At 45.9% G+C, this 19206-nt stretch overlaps 1 protein-coding gene across 2 annotated transcripts in view; it reads left to right on the forward strand.

Annotated features, from left to right (window-relative positions):
• The first annotated feature begins 7615 nt into the window (after positions 1-7615).
• LOC119450938 (uncharacterized) overlaps positions 7616-19206 on the forward strand; it is a 95714-nt gene continuing 84123 nt past the window's right edge. Inside the window, exon 1 of one of the 2 annotated variants that reach the window (XM_037714404.2) lies at positions 7616-7694. The gene's annotated coding sequence lies outside the window, so the exon portion shown is untranslated. Of the gene's footprint in view, positions 7695-11597; positions 11684-19206 lie in introns of those variants that run through there. The other variant, XM_049666361.1, reaches the window with a different exon arrangement.

Below are 19206 nucleotides of genomic sequence, written 5' to 3' on the forward strand. Positions count from 1 at the left end.
GTGTTATTACTGTACCACGCCGAATAGTCGTTTCCGTTCGAGTGTAACGCATATAACACTACTATTGAAGTCTCAAAGGTGAGTGACCGATGCAAGTGAGGACTGTTATTCCGAATGATTGTGCTGCCGGAGAGTCGTGGCTGTTGCGCAGAGGCGCAGTTCCTGAAAGAATTAACGCACGGGTGTTAATAAGTCCTGCTTAACAAGTTCCTAGCTCTCATTCAATATATTAAACGCCTCGTTTGGGGGCAGCCTGTTAATCTGATAACTTGATTCAGACAAGGAAAACTTTGTTTGACAGTCTCACCATGTTTGCAACCCATTAAATCTGTGTGCCCCATGTGGTGAGAGTGAACTAACTTTATTGTAGGTCCCAGGGGCGTAGCCAGAAATTTTTTTCGGGGGGGGGGGGGGGGTCACCAGCCCGAACGGGGGGGGGGGGCAAGCCCCCCCCCCCCCCCTCGCGTGTGCTTGTGAAGAAATTAACTAAAAAGTAAAGTAAGCTCAGTAAAATACAGTAAGTACGACAGGTACAGTGGGCGTTAGGAGCAACGGTCTCGCATCGCGCCACTGAATGGACCAGTCTTCGAAAACGCATCATTGAGACGACCCGCCCGATCGGAAAAGACATCATTAATTGTTAATCTTCGTTAAGCGTAGATGGCGTCGTCCTCGTCGGGGAGAAGTGCGTTTCACAAGTCAAGGCCCGCTATACACGTCAAAATGCATGCGTGACCAGGCTATACCTACTCCCATAACAATAGCTTGTTCGCTGTGTCTTTGCGCTAAAAAACTGAAGTACGCGCAAAAACGCGAAAGGCTTTTTTTTTTTTTTTCGAAGCTTTCGTCGCCCTGCTCCCTCATACGAGAGGGTTGCATTTCCTGCGGCAAGAGCATGGGCCGCTGTGTCTTCCGCTGTGTGCAAGCGTGTAGCCGTCATTTGCCTTTACGTCAACAGATTCAGAATGTGTACATAATATTTCACCGCACAGCATAGACATGGCATGTGCACGCATTTTAAGTAGTGCGTGCTAGAGACACTGCACGGCACGGGCCGATTATTTAAGCCGATTATTTTACGTTGGCCTGCCCGCCCAAGCCCGACCAAAAAATTTATGGGGAACCCGGGCCCGGCCCGGGCCCGGAAGTTTTTTCTACGTTACCCGCCCGGCCCGGCCCGCCACCCCTTTACCTTTGGCCCGAACCCGGCCCGAGACCGAAAAAGACATGTTTTTCAGAGTCGAGACGCGCGAGGATAACTCGCTGCACGTTACATGCACACCACCAGAAAGCCCGAGCCCGGTCCGAGCCTGGCCCGAGCCCGTGAAAAAACTGCTCTACCCGGCCCGGGCTTTCGGGTAAGCCCGAGCCCGTGCAGTGCTCTAGTGCGTGCATCTCATTTCTGCTTCACTTACGCCGGTGCAAACAGGAAGCGGCCTCGTACCTGACAGAATCTCGACTGTTTAGTGTACTAGCGATGCAGGAATGAACTCCAGTCTTGTTCAGTGCATAGTGCACATAATCAATTTCTCAGGAGGCGTGAACTCCGACGAGAACTGTCAGCGCCTGCAACAAGAGTTTCCTTACGCTGTACTGCGCACAACAGTAATCCATGCTTGGCGGCTGTCTGTTTCGTGCATTCTGTTTCGAGTCGGTGGAATTTCACTGCTGGCATCAACCTCTTCGTGTGTACATTGCTGGTTTGGGATTCCACAACACAACAGCAACTACCAGCCTTGCGTAATTGCTGGTTTGGGATTCAACACAACAGCTAGTAACTACCAGCCTTCCGTAGGGGCGCAATCGCAAACAAGAGACGTTTCGCGCGCATACTAAGGCTACGCTCACACTTGGGAAGCGGCAAGCGGGCGGAAAGGCCAAAGCGGCTGGAAAATCTTTTCCGCGCATGTCCAAGTTGTTCACATTTGTTTTGCTACCGCCGCTGCCGCTTTCGTCCACATCCATCTAGTCTGCGTACGTTTGTCGGCGTGGTGGCGCTCATTATCGCATTATTTCGAGCGGTATGCTCATTCATTGACCCACCCGTCATCAAAAGTGATCATTTTGCGCAACTTCGCGTGTCATCTGCGACCTTCGGTAAAGTCCTCGTTGGCGTTCCGTGATTCTCCTCACACGGGCGCGGTAGCGCTGAGTCAGAGGTTAGTGCCTAGGCGTGATTATATTTCTTTAAATACCTTTTATTTACAAGTTGTAATAACATTTCATCATTTCGTATTATTGTCGGCGCCTCCAGGACACCAAACCCTGGCTGGCCCTTGTCTTGGGGCTCGCCAAAGCCTGCGCGTCCTACGTGAGACCTACGCTCCCAATCTATCGTCGCGACGAGAAAAGCACCCGGCGACTTCTGCAACATACCGTGCACGTGCGAGGAGAATTATAGAGCGCCAACGAGGAATCTGCCTAACTATTGTCTGCCCTGGAAGTGGAAGAAGAAATGGCTTTTATACTTCTACCTACTTGTTTTCTAGAAATGGACAATGAATAAACGGAAGACGCGAACACCTCGGAAACGGTGGTGGTGGGTTCGCCTGGCCTTGCAAAAGCGCGAGAAGTTGGGTCACGCCAAGGCTTCGTTCCCGCACCTCCGGTCGCGCGATATTGAATACTATCGCGAGTATTGGTGACAGTACGTTTTAGTACCACTCTTGTCGTAGAGCAAGGGCTGGTTCTTGATCGCGTCGATGAGCATTGCAGCCTGCACTTTTGGTGCCATGTTCAATTAAATTACGACCGGTTGTTTACATGCTAGTGTAGCTTCCGGTCGAGCAGAACGACTTCCCGCCGCGTTTCCGCTTCGCCATAGCGAAAAAATCGGTCCGAGACCGATTTGGCTCGCCGCTTGTTTTTCTGCCTGTTTTGCCGCCTAGGCGGGTGGATTTCTGCAAGATTTTGCCGCTTCCGACAGCTCCGAGACCTAGTGTGAACGTAGCCTAAGATCCTGCGCGAGCGCGGCCTCACCGGCACCTGAAGGGAAGCGGCGGAAATGTATACCGGAAATTTCGACCACCTGGGGTCTTTAACGTGCACCTAAATCTAAGTAAACGGGCCTCGAGCATTTTCGCCTTCGTCTAAAATGCGGCTGCCGCATTTTTTGCTTCAGAATGCGGCCGCCACATTCTCGTCCAAAACCCCAGAGAGTGTCAAAGCCTTGACAAACACCGTGACAGTTTTTTTCCATATGCAGAAATGATGCGCTGTAAATTACCAACCCAAACAGAAGCGCCGAGGAATGAAATTGTGATAGTAGCACCGGTTCCTTGAATTATGTCAGTGCGAAGCGACGAGAACAAAGGGTGGCTAAGTGGGGCGGGGGGGGGGGGGGTTGCGGAAAAAAATTCGGGGGGGTTTGAACCCCCCCAACCCCCCCCCCCCCCCCTGGCTACGCCCCTGGTAGGTCCGATGAGGACGCGAACTCGTAGCGCACCCGGCTAGTCCCACGTCGGAACCAGTAGGGACCCACCGGCCCGGTCGCGGGCATGCCGGACAGCCAGTATTTGCTTGTCTAGTGCGGGGCTACGCACACTTATCTTCTTCAACGAACGCAACAGATCTGCACATATCTCTACGTGTATGTGTGACATGAACGTTCCTTTAATTGTCTCATTATGGTCGTTATTAGTGCACCGGAACTGAGAGCAGCCGTTTATAATATACAAGCTGCTGAGTTGAGCGGTCATACATTTGGGAACGGCATTATACATTTATGTATGACGTATAACATGTTTTTCTCGGAAATTACACTCGAGAATAATTTATGTTGTTTAAACCCCTAGAAAAAGCCGAACAATTAACGCAGCCATCAGCTTTTTTATTATTATTTAAACAAGCTTTTTTTTTTGGTTTTACGTGGCAAAACCACGATATGATGATGAGGCATCCGGTTTAGTTTTCACTGCCTGGGGTTCATAACGTGCACCTAAATAGAAGTACACGATTCTTTTTCCATTTCGTTCCCATCGAATTTTGTGACCTGGATTGAACCCGCGAGCTACGCCGTATCCACTATATAGCCACTAATTAGGCTACCGCGCAGGCTTTTTTTCTTTTTTGAAGTATCGACTGGAAAAAATTTCCACGTACGGCTTACGGCCAAAGATTAGCATACAGAATGACAAAATAAAACCGTTTTCGGCGCTCGAAGTCCGACCGCAATGAATGACTCCGTACCAATTACTCCGCATTCTGTTACGCGAGGAAGGCGGAAACTTGAATGGAATGTTCCGCTACAGTTTACTCTTTTTTATGTATAACAATGCTTCCCGTAAATCTGAGTGCAAGGAGCCGGATGGGCTTTACTTGTTTAAAGCGGCAAGCAGGAAGGTTACACATGTTTCTTCGTCTGCTTTTCGCAAGACCTACTGATGGAAAACTACATGCCCAACAATACACACGAGGGATACATGCTGCTTGAAGAACGAGAAAAATATTTGTTCTCCAAAGGGATCCGTACAATAACATAGTAGAATGAAAGCTGACACTGCGGCCGCAATGCACGCGCAATCACCGAGTGGCATTAAAAAGTAAAATAGAATAAAGAAGAGAAATGAATTTATTCTGAAGATATAAATACATGTTATACGCAATTATGAACCTCGTTTTAGCGGTCTGAACGGAATTATCAGCGCGCGAAGTAGTACGAATGACCCTGCCGAGCTGTATTGCCAGCAGTTTCCAACGGCGCGACCTTGATGCGGCCCAATCCACTTCGATCGCAGCGCCGCCATAGTATTTTTCCACATCGGGCGCCTCACTGCAAAGCATGCGCCGCCCCAGCCGCTCGTCCCACTCAACCCTATTCTAGTACACTCTAGTTACTGCTACTCTAGCTACAATGCCTAGAATATACTTATATTCTAGGCACTGTACTCTAGCTGCGGCACCATGTGGCGCCATCTCAAAAGACTATCCATCCATTCATCCATGTCGACTTGCACAACCGAAGCCTCCGAAGTGCTACTGAACTGGAGTGTACTAGAATACGGTCGAGTGGGACGAGCGGCTGGGGCGGCGCATGCTTTGTAGTGAGGCGCCCGACGTGGAAAAATACTGTGGCGGCGCTGAGGTCGAAGTGGATTGGGCCGCATCAAGGTCGCGCCGTCGGAAACTGCTGGCAATACAGCTCGCCAGGGTCATTCGTACTACTTCGCGCGCTGGTATTTGCGTTCAGACCGCTCAAATGGGGTTGATATGTATTTATGCCTTAAGAATAAATTCCTTTCTTTCTCTTCTTTATTTTATTTTATTTTTGATGCCGCTTGGTGATTGCGCTTACATTGCGGCCGCAGTGTCGGCTTTCATTCTACTATGTTATTGTACGGTTCCCTTCGGAGAAAAAACTATTTTTCTCGTTCTTCAAGCAGCATGTATCTCTCGTGTGTATTGTTGCGCAAATAGTTTTCTATCAGTAGGTCTTGCGAAACGCAGACGAAGAAACATATATGTAACCTTCCTGCTTGCCGCTTCGAACAAGTAAAGCATATCTGCCCCATCCGGCGCCTTGTACTCAGATTTACGGGAAGTATTGTTATAGATAAAAAAAGGAGTAAACTACAGCGCAACATTCCATTCAAGTTTCCGCCTTTCTCGCGTAACAGAATGCGGAGTAATTGGTACGGGGTCATTTATTGCAGTCGGACCTCGAGTGCCGAAAACGGTTTTAGTTAGTCATTCTATATGCTAATCTTTTGCCGTAAGCCGTACGTGGAATTTTTTTCCAGCCGATACTTCCAAAAAGAAAACAAAGAAAAAGGAAAGAAAGCCTGCGTGGTAGCCTAATTAGTGGCTACATATTGGATACAGCGTTGCGCTGCTAAGGAGCTTGCGGGTTCAATCCAGGCGGAATTCGATGGGAATGAAATGGAAAAAGACGTGTACTTCTATTTAGGTGCACATTAAAACCCCAGGTGGTGAAAACTAAACCGGGTGCCTCATAATCATATCGTGGTTTTGCCACGTAAAACCTAAGAATTTGCATGCTTATAATAAAAAAAGAAAAAACAGGTGGCTGCGTTCTTCGGCTTATTTCTGGGGGTGTAAACAACATAAATTGTTCTCGAGTGTGATTTCCGAGAAAAACATGTTATACTTCATACATAAATGTAATGCCTATCCGAAATGTATGACCGCTCATCTCAGCAGCATGTATATTATAAACGGCTGCTTTCAGTTATGCGGTGCACTATCATATCGAACGTAATGAAACAATTAAAGGAATGACATGTCTCACACACACGTAAAGATATGTGTAGATCTGTTGAGTTTGTTGAAGAAGATAAGTGTGGCACCACATGAGGCACCGAGTTTTAATGGATAGCAAACATGGTGAGACTGTCGAAAATCTTTGTCTGAATCAAGTTAGCAGATTTACAGGCTGCCCCAAAACGGGGCGTTTATATTGAACGAGAGCTAGGAACTGGTTAAGCAGGACTTATTAACACCCGTCCGTTAATTCTCTTAGGAACTACGCATCTGCGCAACAGCCACGACTCTCCGGTAGCACAATCATTCTGAATAGCAGTCCTCACTTGCATGCAATCACTCACTGTTGAGACTTCAATAATGCTGCTATGCGTTACATTCGAACGGAAACGACTATTCGGCGTCTTACAGTATCACACACACACACACACACACACACACACACACACACACACACACACACACACACACACACACACACACACACACACACACACACACACACACACACACATATATATATATATATATATATATATATATATATATATATATATATATATAAATGGTTTTGCCTGCAATGAATATTCTGCGAATGAGTTTTATTTGCAGTGTTCACTAATATTCCCGATCGGGAGTTCTCACTTTTTCAATTATTGCATCTAGAATATGTTATTTTTCCCTTACATATATATATGTCTATAGATATGTACCCTTTGATTTAATTACCTAGAAATACATTGGTCCTTCTTCGCACCACGCACTTAATAAACCTGGTTTATTTCCCTCTAATATTGTTTTCTTCGATCATTGTCCCTGATCAATATCCACCAACAAGAAGCGTGCGTAAAATGACACGATATCAATAATAAAATTTTCTTACGCAGCCTTCATGGTGCAGAGATACCAATTTAGAGGACAGTCGTAAAACAGCAGTTCACCTGGCTAAAACTACATTTGGTACCGGCCGTCAAGAGTCATGGGCGCACCAAAGCAACTAAAACATTTTAAAAATGTACTGCACAGAGGTTCTGCGAGAAAAACTGGGCGTCCGCCAGCGTCCGCGTAGCGAACGCGCGCTCGCTAGCAGACGACGCGCTTGACAACGACAGTAAAATTGAAGACGTCGCGTTGTATAATCCATGCCTCAAATATATATGTTTGGCAAAATGGAGTAAACATAAATTTGCAGTTGAAATAAAGCACTATTTTAAGACCTTACTATGCGCAATCGGCCTCGGCGACCGCAGCGAAAGTACGTTGAATATGCCGCGGAGCACGTCTCCGCCCCAATCCAGTTCGCTCGCAGCGTCCTCGCACTATTTTTCCACACGCGGCGCCTCAGCGGCAGAGCGCCGTTCGGCCCACTCGACCATTGTCTAGTACACCGTATACTGAACTACTGATGTCAAGCAGAAGGTTCAGTCTCCAGAGCAGAAGGCGCGTGAGGCGACTGAAAAAGACGTTTACTGTTGGTGAGCTGACAGCCTATTTTACGTAATGAGTGGCCTAAAGAGTGGCCTGTGCAACGTTTTCCTAATATACGGCTGTGCTTGGGGCGGAGAGGGAAAGGCGACAGTAGAGTGTACTCGAGTTCAGTGTCACAGCTCCGCTCTCTCGAAAACAGCGCTTGCATGTAGGCTCCCTACTCGAGCCGGCAGCCGGGCACGGCCTGTTCCTAGGGGCTGTGAGGGCGCTGCTTGAGCATTGCCATAGAGAAAGAAAAAAAAGTTAACTTTTTTTTCTTTCTCTATGGCATTGCGCTAAGTGAGCGGGGCTGCTCGAGCTGCTCTGGTGACATGTGCACGCTTGTTGTGGTTGTTTGCGCTCGGTCTGGTGCTGGTAGCCGATGTTTTTTTTTTTTTTCGCTGTGTGTTCCTCGTCTCAGTCAGCGTGCACGTGTACGGCTGTCAAGGCCTTTTGTGTCCGGTCCAAGTTCTGCGCTAACGGAGACACGAGTACATAAGTGCGATATGTGCGGGTCCCCGATGGTAATTGATATCGCGCGCACGCGATATCGCGGCTGTGAGCCCACTTGGCCTACTTTTTATCGCCTCCTGAGAGAAACCGTACTCATGGTGCCATATTCTTCAGAACTTCACGACAACATGCGGACGTGTTTCATGTCGGTTTCCACCAGCAGGTACAGGAAGCTCCTGCAAACGGCACATAATTCCCCCCGCCGTCAGACCCGCGTTGTTACATAAAAAGTGGTAAAGAGCCATTTCCTGCGCGGAGAAAGGTTTGGTGGAAACCATGCAAAGTTTTTGATGTACGTACAGTTCTAGGAATGCGACATAATCAAGTCTCGTGTCATAAGCGGTGAGGTGGTTAAAAGTGAGCGCGGTGCATGGGGGAATGCCCAGAAGTGTACAATTGCTTGTTTGTTTCCAAACGTTTCAGTCTGATTTTGCTCCCACCGAAAAGGTCGCCACGATAAAGGGAACTTGTGCATCTGAAAGATGTAGAATCACGTTGCGGCCTGTCCAGAAAATATCCGCAAGAGTCGGCCCTTTATTCAGACGTACACTTCAGAAAAAATAGGGAGGAAAAAAAAGGAAGGAAAAAGAAAAGGAGTGAACGTAGTCGAAACGAGTGATTCGTTCCGGCTGCCCGGAAATTTGAGGTCGCCGAATTGGAAAATTTTCCATTTTGTAACACATATGCACTTTTCAGGCAAATGAAATACCAGGAAAATGACCATGCAATTGAACACCGCTGAGCGGTCCTAATTCGAGTTATGAACTCGCGGGCAAGCGAGCGCCTTGAGACGCTTGGCGCGTTTTGATTTGCAGTGCAGATTTAGTTGGTTCGTTGCAGTAACTGAGGTCATAGCGCTGGATCGTCAGGGACAAGAAATGCGTCAAAATGTGGCACGCTAACTATACCTTTCCCGTTTCCAGTCTCAACGTCTTGCTTCTCTTTCGGGAAGTAGACCAGCGGCAACTTTCAGTTAGCGCACGTCCTGTTGTCTTTCTTGTACCTGTAGATCCAGCGCTATGACCTCAATTACTGTGTTTTGATTTCCCCCTTACCGAGGCGCAGTTAAAACGCAGGCGAGAGCTTGCGCGCACTAGGAACGCGCGGAAAGAAAGATTTCACCAAAGGTACTATAATGCTTTCGCATTTCCACATGCAAGCAGTCTTAAGTATTTCTCTTATGTTTTTTAAACACTCATGGATGACGTGGCGCCACCTGCTCCCCATTGGCTGGGCCGTCAGGTGTGCATGACGCACGCACTAGGCACACGATTGGTCAACGAGAACCGTGGAGCCGCCGTGGCGTCTGAAGAAACAACTATATTAGGTAAAGCATTATCAAGTGCGACTTGCATGAATGACCGAATTATAGGATGCGAAGTATCGCGAAAGAAGAAGTGAGACACTATTTGCCGCAGGTAAAACATGGTTCTTCGCGATTATGCTTGTGGGGGTTCATGCAAGAGGCTAGCTTGGCGGTTCGTTTCCTGGCAGTTCGGTTTTCTACTGAATGCTTGCACTCCGTGTCGCGTAAAACGTTATACAAAGATTTACTGTTGGTGCTATTTCCGCCTTCATTTTACCGATCACTATACATTGAATGGTTAGGCCACGATGTACTAAAGCGAGTTGATAAAATGGGTATGTATGTCCCCTTGCTGCAAAGCATTGTTTTGTAAACTTCATAGTGAAACCTTACCGGTATAAACGCGGCTACAGTAAAAGGGTATATTTGTGTCTTCTGTGAGCTGTCGTCTTCGTGATGTGCCAGATACAATCGAACATTGTTTTATTAACTGCAAGGACGCCATCGTATTTTGGGATGACCCCCAACGGACTCTAAAGGAAGGCTTTGAAATCAACGCTTATACTGTGCGATACCTGCTGCCGACCTCCGATGATAACGTACCTTTCGACATGTTTATTTTTTTTTTCTCATGGGAATGCACAGTTTGTGGAAAGCGCAAATGATGACCTCAACGACGAACCGGTTGTACCTACGAGGTTGAATTCCATCCAGATGAATGCGCACCTAAAACATGTTTATGATGGACTTTATATTCCACCGGACTGGTACCCCATTTTGGTGAGGTGCGTAGCCTTACCACCTTTCTAAAGCAGAACCAGTATTTCCACCTCAAGTATGAACAGTGCTTCTGCTGCGAGTGACTACATTGTGCCGGCCACTCTGTGACTATGCACAATTGATGGGTGTTTTATTGGGTTACATGTTACTGTAATAAATACGACGAACTAAAAAAAAAAAAAAAGCCGCCGTGGCGTCGGGGAAGCGTGCTTATCTCGCACTACCGAGTCCCGGGTTCGATTCCCACCCTGACCGACTTTCACCGCATTTTCTTTTCAAAGCCATTGATTTACTTTCTCTACAGGAACCGCCCTGAGGAATTCGATGCAATCCGAGCATTTTTGTGACGTGCCTTTACTCTTTGCGCTGTCGGCTATTTTTGGTACCATCTTCCGGTCACGCCGCCTACACCGACGGATTTTCGCACAATGGCGCTTACGATGCTTTGGCATTAAAAACTTGGAGAGCAAGACGACTACTTTAATCAGTGGGTCCCATGTAAATACCGAGCGCTGCGATAAAGAAATTTACTCCCCATCCTGGCCTTGCGACAGTGGATGTCCAGCGAAGCTGTTTAAAACCACCACTACAACTGCTGAGAAGGGTATGCAATGATTTATTGCTTAGCAGTAATGATAGTAATGGTAATTTGGCCTAATGGTAATTTTGGCAGCACGCAGCCGCTGATCGTATTGCCGTTTCTTTACCCTTTTCCGCTCCTCGGAAGTCGATAACTATGCGTTGCCTACCCATAGCGGTGCTGCAACAACAATGACAACAGTAGCTAGGTTGGTTCTTTTATATATGAAAGGCTAGTGACGTGTCTCCCCACGTCGCAAGCTGCCGTCGCCGCGGCAGTTTGTGCAACAGTAATGTTTACCGGGAAATGCATGTGTGGAGCGCTACGTGCATTACATTGTTATCAGGAGTGCCGTATCATCAATGATGTGGTTTGGATGCTTGTTTTGTGCTTGTTCTTTATTCAAACAAATGTTTTGCTGCATGTAAACTCTATGGGTGCCACAAGAAATACGCTCAAGCGTTTGTAAAATGTGCGTTTGTGCAATTCCACTGCCTTGTGGAAAGTGGCACATCGGGCAAACTGGACGTTGCGTTTATGATCAGGCAAGGGAGCGTGGGCTTTGAGTAAGAAAGAACGGTACTGTGCGCTTACCTGCGCATCGTCGAACCTGCATGTGCTCAGCAACAGCTGCTGCCGACATTGTGCCAGCTGCTGAGCTCTCCCGCACGTGCTTTGATTAGGTGCAATGAACGCGCCTGTTCCCATGGCGACACGTCACCCTATTTGAGGGGCGTAGTCAGACGTTTAAACACGGCACAATTATTACGAAGCCGCCGTGACAGACAGCAGACACTTTTGCCGTGGATTCTTCTTACGTGAGCCATTGTTTTACTTGCATCATGTTTGCAGTATTCGTGCCGTTTGCTGTCGTATTGATTTATTGACTGGGGAGTGTAGCTTCCCAAAACAAATAAGGGGCTATAAGAAACGCCATGGAGGAGAGCTTTGCATTCATTTTGACTACCTTTGTTCTTCAGTGTGTACCGTTGGTTCGGTACACAAATATTTGTGCATTACATCCGGCATAGAACCTGTACATATAACGTCGTAATTTTTTTTATTTTGCGACTGGCTATATGTGCTCTTTCTTGGCGGATCCCGAAGGTGTGTGTACCACTGTGCGATCCTTATATACACGGTGTTTCATGCACGTTAAGTGAACCGAGCTTTTTTTAACAAGAAGTGATACATCTTACGTGAATGAGTCCAGTGTCATGGCGTTCGTAGCCGTTCTGAGTTACTCAAAACTCAAAGTATTTTCCACGGGCAATTATTTAGCCTATTAACTACGTTAACGTATGCAAAATGTGTAAAAAATTGTTGTAGGGCATAAATTTGATTGTAAAGGTTGTAGAGCGTGCTTAGAAACAGCCAACGAAACGAAGTTGTTTCCCATGATATGCTTTACTTGGTTCTTTTTTCCGGACGCTGACGAAAGCGCTCGAAAAACGAAAAAGAGGACGTCGCTGCTCGCTTGCGCATCGGGTTTGCCCAACAGTGTGGTTCTCAAAGGTCGAAGCCTGTCGTAAACATAAAAGCCCGTGAGCGCGTGTTTCGGTCATCACCGGCTTATCACTTTGGGCCATGCTGCTAGGGCTTATTGCAAAGAAACAGACGGCCTTCGTGAACATGCTTGTGCTGAGCGCTGATAGCCATACGCGCAAGCATGAAGTGACGTCATATTTGTTTTATTTAGCGGGTTTTGTTCAGAGCCCGAAAAAAAGAACCAAGTAGAGGATAACGTCGTGGAATCAATTTAGTTGGATGTTTCCGAGCACGCGCTGCAACTTTTACACTCAAATGTATGCCGTAAACGAGTATTTGATAAAATTGCATGCTTTAAGGCAGCTCATTAGTGAACTAATCGAACTTGAATAAATAGTGTACACTCACGATGTCTACGTACAAATGATCTTGGATCCCTAAGATGCACTTCTTACAAGCGTGGTTCAAGTTATGTCAAACACTCGGCGTGTGCCTAAACCATTCTTCCATCGACAAGCATCACACATCGCCTTCATCTTCCTGACTTTGCCGCGTGGGCTGCATCCGCCTAATTTGGGGTTTGCATTTCGGAATACCTTATCGACGGTGATATGAAAATTACACGAGATTAAGGTTGTGAGCGTTGCTGTGTTTTCCATTTAATAAGCATTGCTTGAGATTACACGTTGCATAGGATGAAAGTAAACACAGTTTGTTGTATAGCATTTAATTAGCCTCTCCATAAAGGTTCTTTTCGCGCAAATTCTAACATGTGTGTTAAATCTGTGATTTTTCGATGGTATGCGCCACATTGTCTTCAAATATTTCTTGCACGTCTCCACCGGCGTTGCTGAACAGGGCACCATCATCTGCAAATCAGAGAATGTTCAGTTATTCAAGTTCGATGTTAACACATAATCCTTCCGAATCTATACTTTATACTTCTTCCAAAGATGTAGTGAATACTAAAGGTAGGTCGTCTCCTTGCCGGACATCCTTTTAACCACTACGTTTACGAATTGATTTTTGTATAGCTGTAGAATATGTCGGTTCATATTTCTCAATGTACTCACGTATGCCTGGTCTACCCATGGGCTTCGCAAAGTTTTCATGACTGCTGACATCTGTGGTAAATCGAACACCCACGATGGCCATATGCACAAGTTCGTTATATTTCGTTGAGTTTTCTGTTAACTAAATGATTACATGAATGGGATCCACCTCTTTAAAGCCAGTGCGTTCTCTCGCTTGGGAAGGTGTTCCCCTGGTGTGCAGTGCATGTAACAACTTGCTGATAATAGAAACAGCTACCGATTATGCCATAGTCTCAAGCACCTTAAATGCCAATTTATTTATTACAAAATTATTTACTACAAACATCATCAGGGTCGAATAAACAATTCAAATACAAAAGTCAGTTTCGTCCGACAGGCGAAGCATTGATTGCGATAGCCAATTATAGACAGCTAGACCATGTAAGCTTAGTCGTTTTATCGGCTGCATAAACTGGTGTAAACATTCGCCTACTAACTAAATTAACAAGCACGGTGTCAGGCGCGCACAGGCAAACACGAACGTATCTCATTCAATGACCGTGGACACTCGCTGTCAGAACGCTTGTGTGATGAAAAGCGGCAGCAGCGGCGAGCGAATTCCCCTTCGAGCTGCCTTCGCTTCAACGTGAACTAGGCGTGCAAGAACACAAGCGCACGCGAAGCCATTAGCTATTTCCGGTCGGCTAGCCGTCGAACACAGCGCAGATTGTCTTCAAGTAGAGTGTACTAGACAATGATCTATCTTTAAAATAGGACGCGCTCAGCCGCCACAGCTGAAAAGAGAGAGAGAGAGATTGTGGCTGTGAAGAGGAAGAGGCGCCACAGTTGAAGTAGAAGAGGAGATGACCACTAAACTTCCCCTCCCCTCTCTTGTGCGCGTGATAAGGTGGCGCGCACTCTCGTAGCCTCCCTCCCTTGCGAAGACACCGCCGCATCAAGCCATTCTTCCCTGCTCACCCTCTCAAGCTTTCGCTCGCACCTACAGCATACGGGGCGGCCGCGATCTTATGGCACTAGGAATTTATATATACCGGAACATCACGGTGACGACGACGGCGGAAATTCGCTTGGAGTGTCCATATAACTGATATCGTAATAAAAATTAAGCGGAACTTCCCTGAACGGTTATTGTCCATGGGTCTTATTTTGGTGCAGCGTTTCTAAAATCTGAAATTTTTTCAACCATCATTATATTATATTTATTCCTTGTCATTGTTGTTCTGCTTGTCACGTGGACATGCATTTTCTCGTTTTTTCTATACTTATGCTCCTTCTGCAAGACCTGCAGTATTTTGTAAATAAATATACGTAGCATTAAATGGCGGTCGGCGTGGTGCGGAATGTGCTACGCGTGGTAATGATGTGTGTAAAGGTTACGCAGATCTAGTATGCGTAATTTATTTATATGTGCGTGCACATATTTACATTTATATCCAGTTGCACATATCCGGTGTATTCGGACAGGACCGGGCGCGCAAGAGAGAGATGAAGAAGAAGGGGTGGACGTTTGCGGGTACATCTTGCACCACTGAGACAAAGGTCTGACCTCTGATCTTCAGAGTGGATCCGCTTGCCTCGCGCCCATTACAATGCCGCAATTGTTGGCGCTTTGGACATAGCATAGGCGGTTGTAAATCTAGCCTTCACTGTTGTGCATGCGGAGAGAGCCATTCGGCTAGTGACTGCTCGGCTAAATCGGACACGTGCTGCCTTTGCGATGGAGCCCACAAGGCTGATAATTCTAACTGCCCTGGTAGAACTCAAGAAATCCAAATCCTGGAAGTTATGGACAAAAGGCGTTGCTCACGCCGAGATGCCATTGTGGCGGTAAAGGAAAGAGCTCATGGATATGCGAGTGTGACAGCACGAAACCAAGCGCACAGGCGATTGAAAAGTCTATGGCTAAAATCATGGAGCGCATTGTAGAAAGCGTCACGGAATGCTGTAATGGACTTGTATCCTCACAACAAGTGCAATTATTACCGACAGCTACTGCTCAACCAATGCACTCTGAAATGAATGCTACTACACCTCACGCTCAGGAAGATGAGGTTATTGCGACATCTCACATAAAGCAAGTCAGACCTATTACAGGTTCCTCAAGCAAAGACACTACTAGCTCAGACAATTCTGATTCACAGGATACCTCAAACATGGAAATTGATGTGAGGGCACAGAAAAGGAGGTTTTCTCCCCTGGAGAATACCACTTTACGCTCAATTTGTAAATCTATGAAAATACTCTCTGAAGTCAACTGAAAATCCAATATTTTAGAGGAGGCAGTTGCCTCTGTGGTGCTCTAATCACCGGAAGGTAGATGAGGGTACTACAGTGGAACTGCAGATCAATATTCGCTGCCAATTTAAACGTCCTATCTTATCAACTTTGTCCAGATGTAATTCTACTGCAGAAAACTTGGTTATCTCCGAAAAATGATTTTGTTTAATTGCGTGATTTTAGATCGTTTCGCCTATATCGCCCGTCTAAAGGAAGGGGCTTGTTAATTATGGTCTCAAGCAAGTTTTGCCGCAGGGCAAATATGTCACTCCAGATGATGTCTCCAGAATGTGAAATTTTAGCGGTAGAAATTACTCTCCCTGGCTGTAGGCCTTTCTCGGTGGCTAATGTATATTTTCCTTCGGGTGTGCAGGATACACGCCCACTAGTTCTGACAAAATACGGTAAAGAAATTGTATTGGCTGGAGACTTCAACTCGCATCACATATCCTGGGGAGCCAGATCAGACCAGTGTGGTAAGCGTCTGTGGGACTGGGCAACAAGTAATAATTTTTTATGTCAAAATTCGGGATCAGTTACATTTATTCGCGGACAGTTTAGATATGTGCTGGATCTTACATTTTCGGGTCCAGGTCTTTCCATATCCTCATGGGAAACAGTGGATGTTAGGACAAATAGTGATCACGTTCCAATTAAGTTTGAAGTTATAGGTCCGCATTCCACCGTGGAGGTTTGAATCCATTCATTTGTGGATTACCATAGACTTAAAAGAATGTTTGCAGACAACTTTCAAATCAACAATTGAAAATTATGCATTGAACGCTGAGGATATTTGCTCAATCTTAGAGACTTCGCGCAAGAGACCATAATTCCAGTTAAAAGCTAGCAAGAACACTACTTCTACAAGTTGGTAGAATGACGACTGCTCGCGGGATTACAAGCGACGGAAAGCTGCGTGGAAACAACTCATGCAGAACCAGTATCCGAGAAACTGGAATAACTATAAATTTATGGCTGGAACGTTTAAAAGAACGGTCTCTAGGTAAAACATGATTGCAATGTCCGACATTTTGAATTTTTTTCAAAGTCAAGTAATAAGCGTGCACTGTTTCGGTTTTTAAGATCACAAAATATTATTCCGCGTCCCTTGAACTTGGAGTCAATAGTTTTAACCAAGAGTGATAAAGCAGAATCTCTAGAGGTAATTGCGAGAGGTTTGGAGATTCGATTCTCGACCTGTCTTCCCTCCTATCCTCTCCACATTTGAAGATTTCGAAGAGATTTCTTTGTCAGAATTGTCAGAGGCTGATTCATGTTTACCAGCTACAGCCCCAGGTCCTGATGGACTCACTACTAAGATGCTTAAACTCTGTTTGACGTCGCTGCTAACGTTTTGTTAGATACAGTAAATCACTTAATACAATATGCTTGGATCCCTCCTGCGTGGAGAATCGCGAAGGTGATTCCACTGATTAAAGACCAAAACAAAGGGTATGTACTAGACAATATTCGGCCGATCTCTCTAACATCAAATTTTGTAAAATTAATAGAAAGATTATTATGCACCAGCATGATTGAATTTGTGACCACAAGAGAATTATTGAGCCTCTGTCAAACTGGATTTAGGCCAGAGATGTCAATCTGGTGCGCACACGTCGACCTATAGTATAAGCAGAATTCATTTGGCTCGCTACCACAACTAGTGTGCAGCTCTAGTTACATTAGACATTTGAAAAGCATACGATAGTGTGGAATACCCTATGTTAGCAGAAAGGATGCAGGAAATTCGATTGCCTGATTACTTCGTAACGTGCACTACTGAGTTCTCGCAGGGCAGGGAGTTTTACTGTGCGCAAAGTGGAATTGCATCAGGAAAATTGAGACAAACACGCGGGATTCTACAAGGCTCAGTGTTATCGCCGCTTTTGTTTAATATTTTGCTAAGCTCCATTCCTTGTCATCAGAATGTATGCACGTACGTTTACGCTGATGATATAGCGTTTGTTGCTTCGGCAAATGATATTCAGTCACTGTACGAGTATTTACAGGAATACTTATGCGAGTTGGAAGCTTGGCTGGATAGTATCCATTTGTCACTTAATGTAAATAAGAGCGCTGTTCTTGTCTTTTCGGTCCAAGACCCAGTTACGATACCCTTTCGTACCGCCATTTCACTATTCCACAAGTAGAAATAGTCAGGCACCTAGGAATTATTTATGATGGAAACCTTAACTGGCGTCAACATATTGAAAATATAACTTCAAAAGCTTCCCGTGCAGTGGGGATATTGAAAATGATTAGCAATAATCGATGGGGCATGCGCAGAGACATACTTATAATGATTTACCTCAAGTATATCCGGCCAATACTAGAGTTCGGCTGTGTGTTATTCTCTGGCTGAGTGGCTCCCCTGCTTATAAACTACGTCCACTACTTTTGCTAGAAAGGGAAGCACTTGAAGCTTATGTATGGGGCTGCCAAAGTTTGTCGCAAACGCCGTGCTCTTCAAGGAATCACGACTTCCTTCCCTAGAAGTGAGATTTCAAATACTCACTGTTCAAATATGCATAAGGCTCTATGAATCTCCAATAAGAAGATCCCAGTCGAGCTTTATCAGTCAACCAGCTTTATTTTTTGGAGTCTCGTGACCTCGGTTTCACACGCCACAGGTGAATAAAACAGAATCGTTATTAAGTCCGTTAAATGTACGTTTAAATGATATAATCACGGTAAACAGTATCCGAAATTCATTGGTCATTACTTATGATAACATATACCCCAACCATGCGAAGCAATTTACCCTGGCATATTCTTAACGGCTTACTCCAGGATCACTTGGACAAGCTGCAAACAAACGTAATTATATCAACAGATGCTTCGCAGAGTGAGGAAAAGGCCGGAGTTGGAATCTATTCATCGGCATTAGATTGATCTTTTTCCGTTCGGCTCCCCAACTACACACCAATATTCCTAGCGGAATTCCTAGCTGGGCCGCGATTTTGTAGCGATGACTTGTGACTTATTCTATACTAGTCTTATCATCCACCGCTCACGGCAGGCTGATCCCGTTGATAACGCGAGCGGAACGTCGCTCTCACCACTGACAAAGCGCGATAAGCGCGAAAAGGCATTATTACAGGAAAGGCATCACTACAAGATACCGGCCCTGTTGTCTTAGCTTTGCGTAAGCTACAGCCTCCCACAACAACCTGCGGTAATATTACCAGACTCTTTATCCTTGTGCACCTCACTTATTGCTCCCGGCGAGTCGCATATAGTAAAGAATTTGCACTCATTGGTTCCAAGTCATTTGCGGAGTTAGCGATTAGTATGGGTGCCTGGTTACAAAGGCATATTTATGAATCAAGCGGCAGGTTGCCTGGCAAAGGCTTCTATTACAGGCCCTGTGTGTTGCCTTCTTTAAACGACGGGTTTCACAACGTCTGTCAGGTTTAGAAGATACACCCTTATGGCATCAAAATCAGATCTAGCATCATCCACCGAACTGCACCACTTACAATTCCCTTGGAGCAGGAACTTTTGCAAATCCAGACAGACAG

Source organism: Dermacentor silvarum, chromosome 4, assembly GCF_013339745.2.
Source record: "Dermacentor silvarum isolate Dsil-2018 chromosome 4, BIME_Dsil_1.4, whole genome shotgun sequence".
NCBI classification, from domain to species: domain Eukaryota; kingdom Metazoa; phylum Arthropoda; class Arachnida; order Ixodida; family Ixodidae; genus Dermacentor; species Dermacentor silvarum.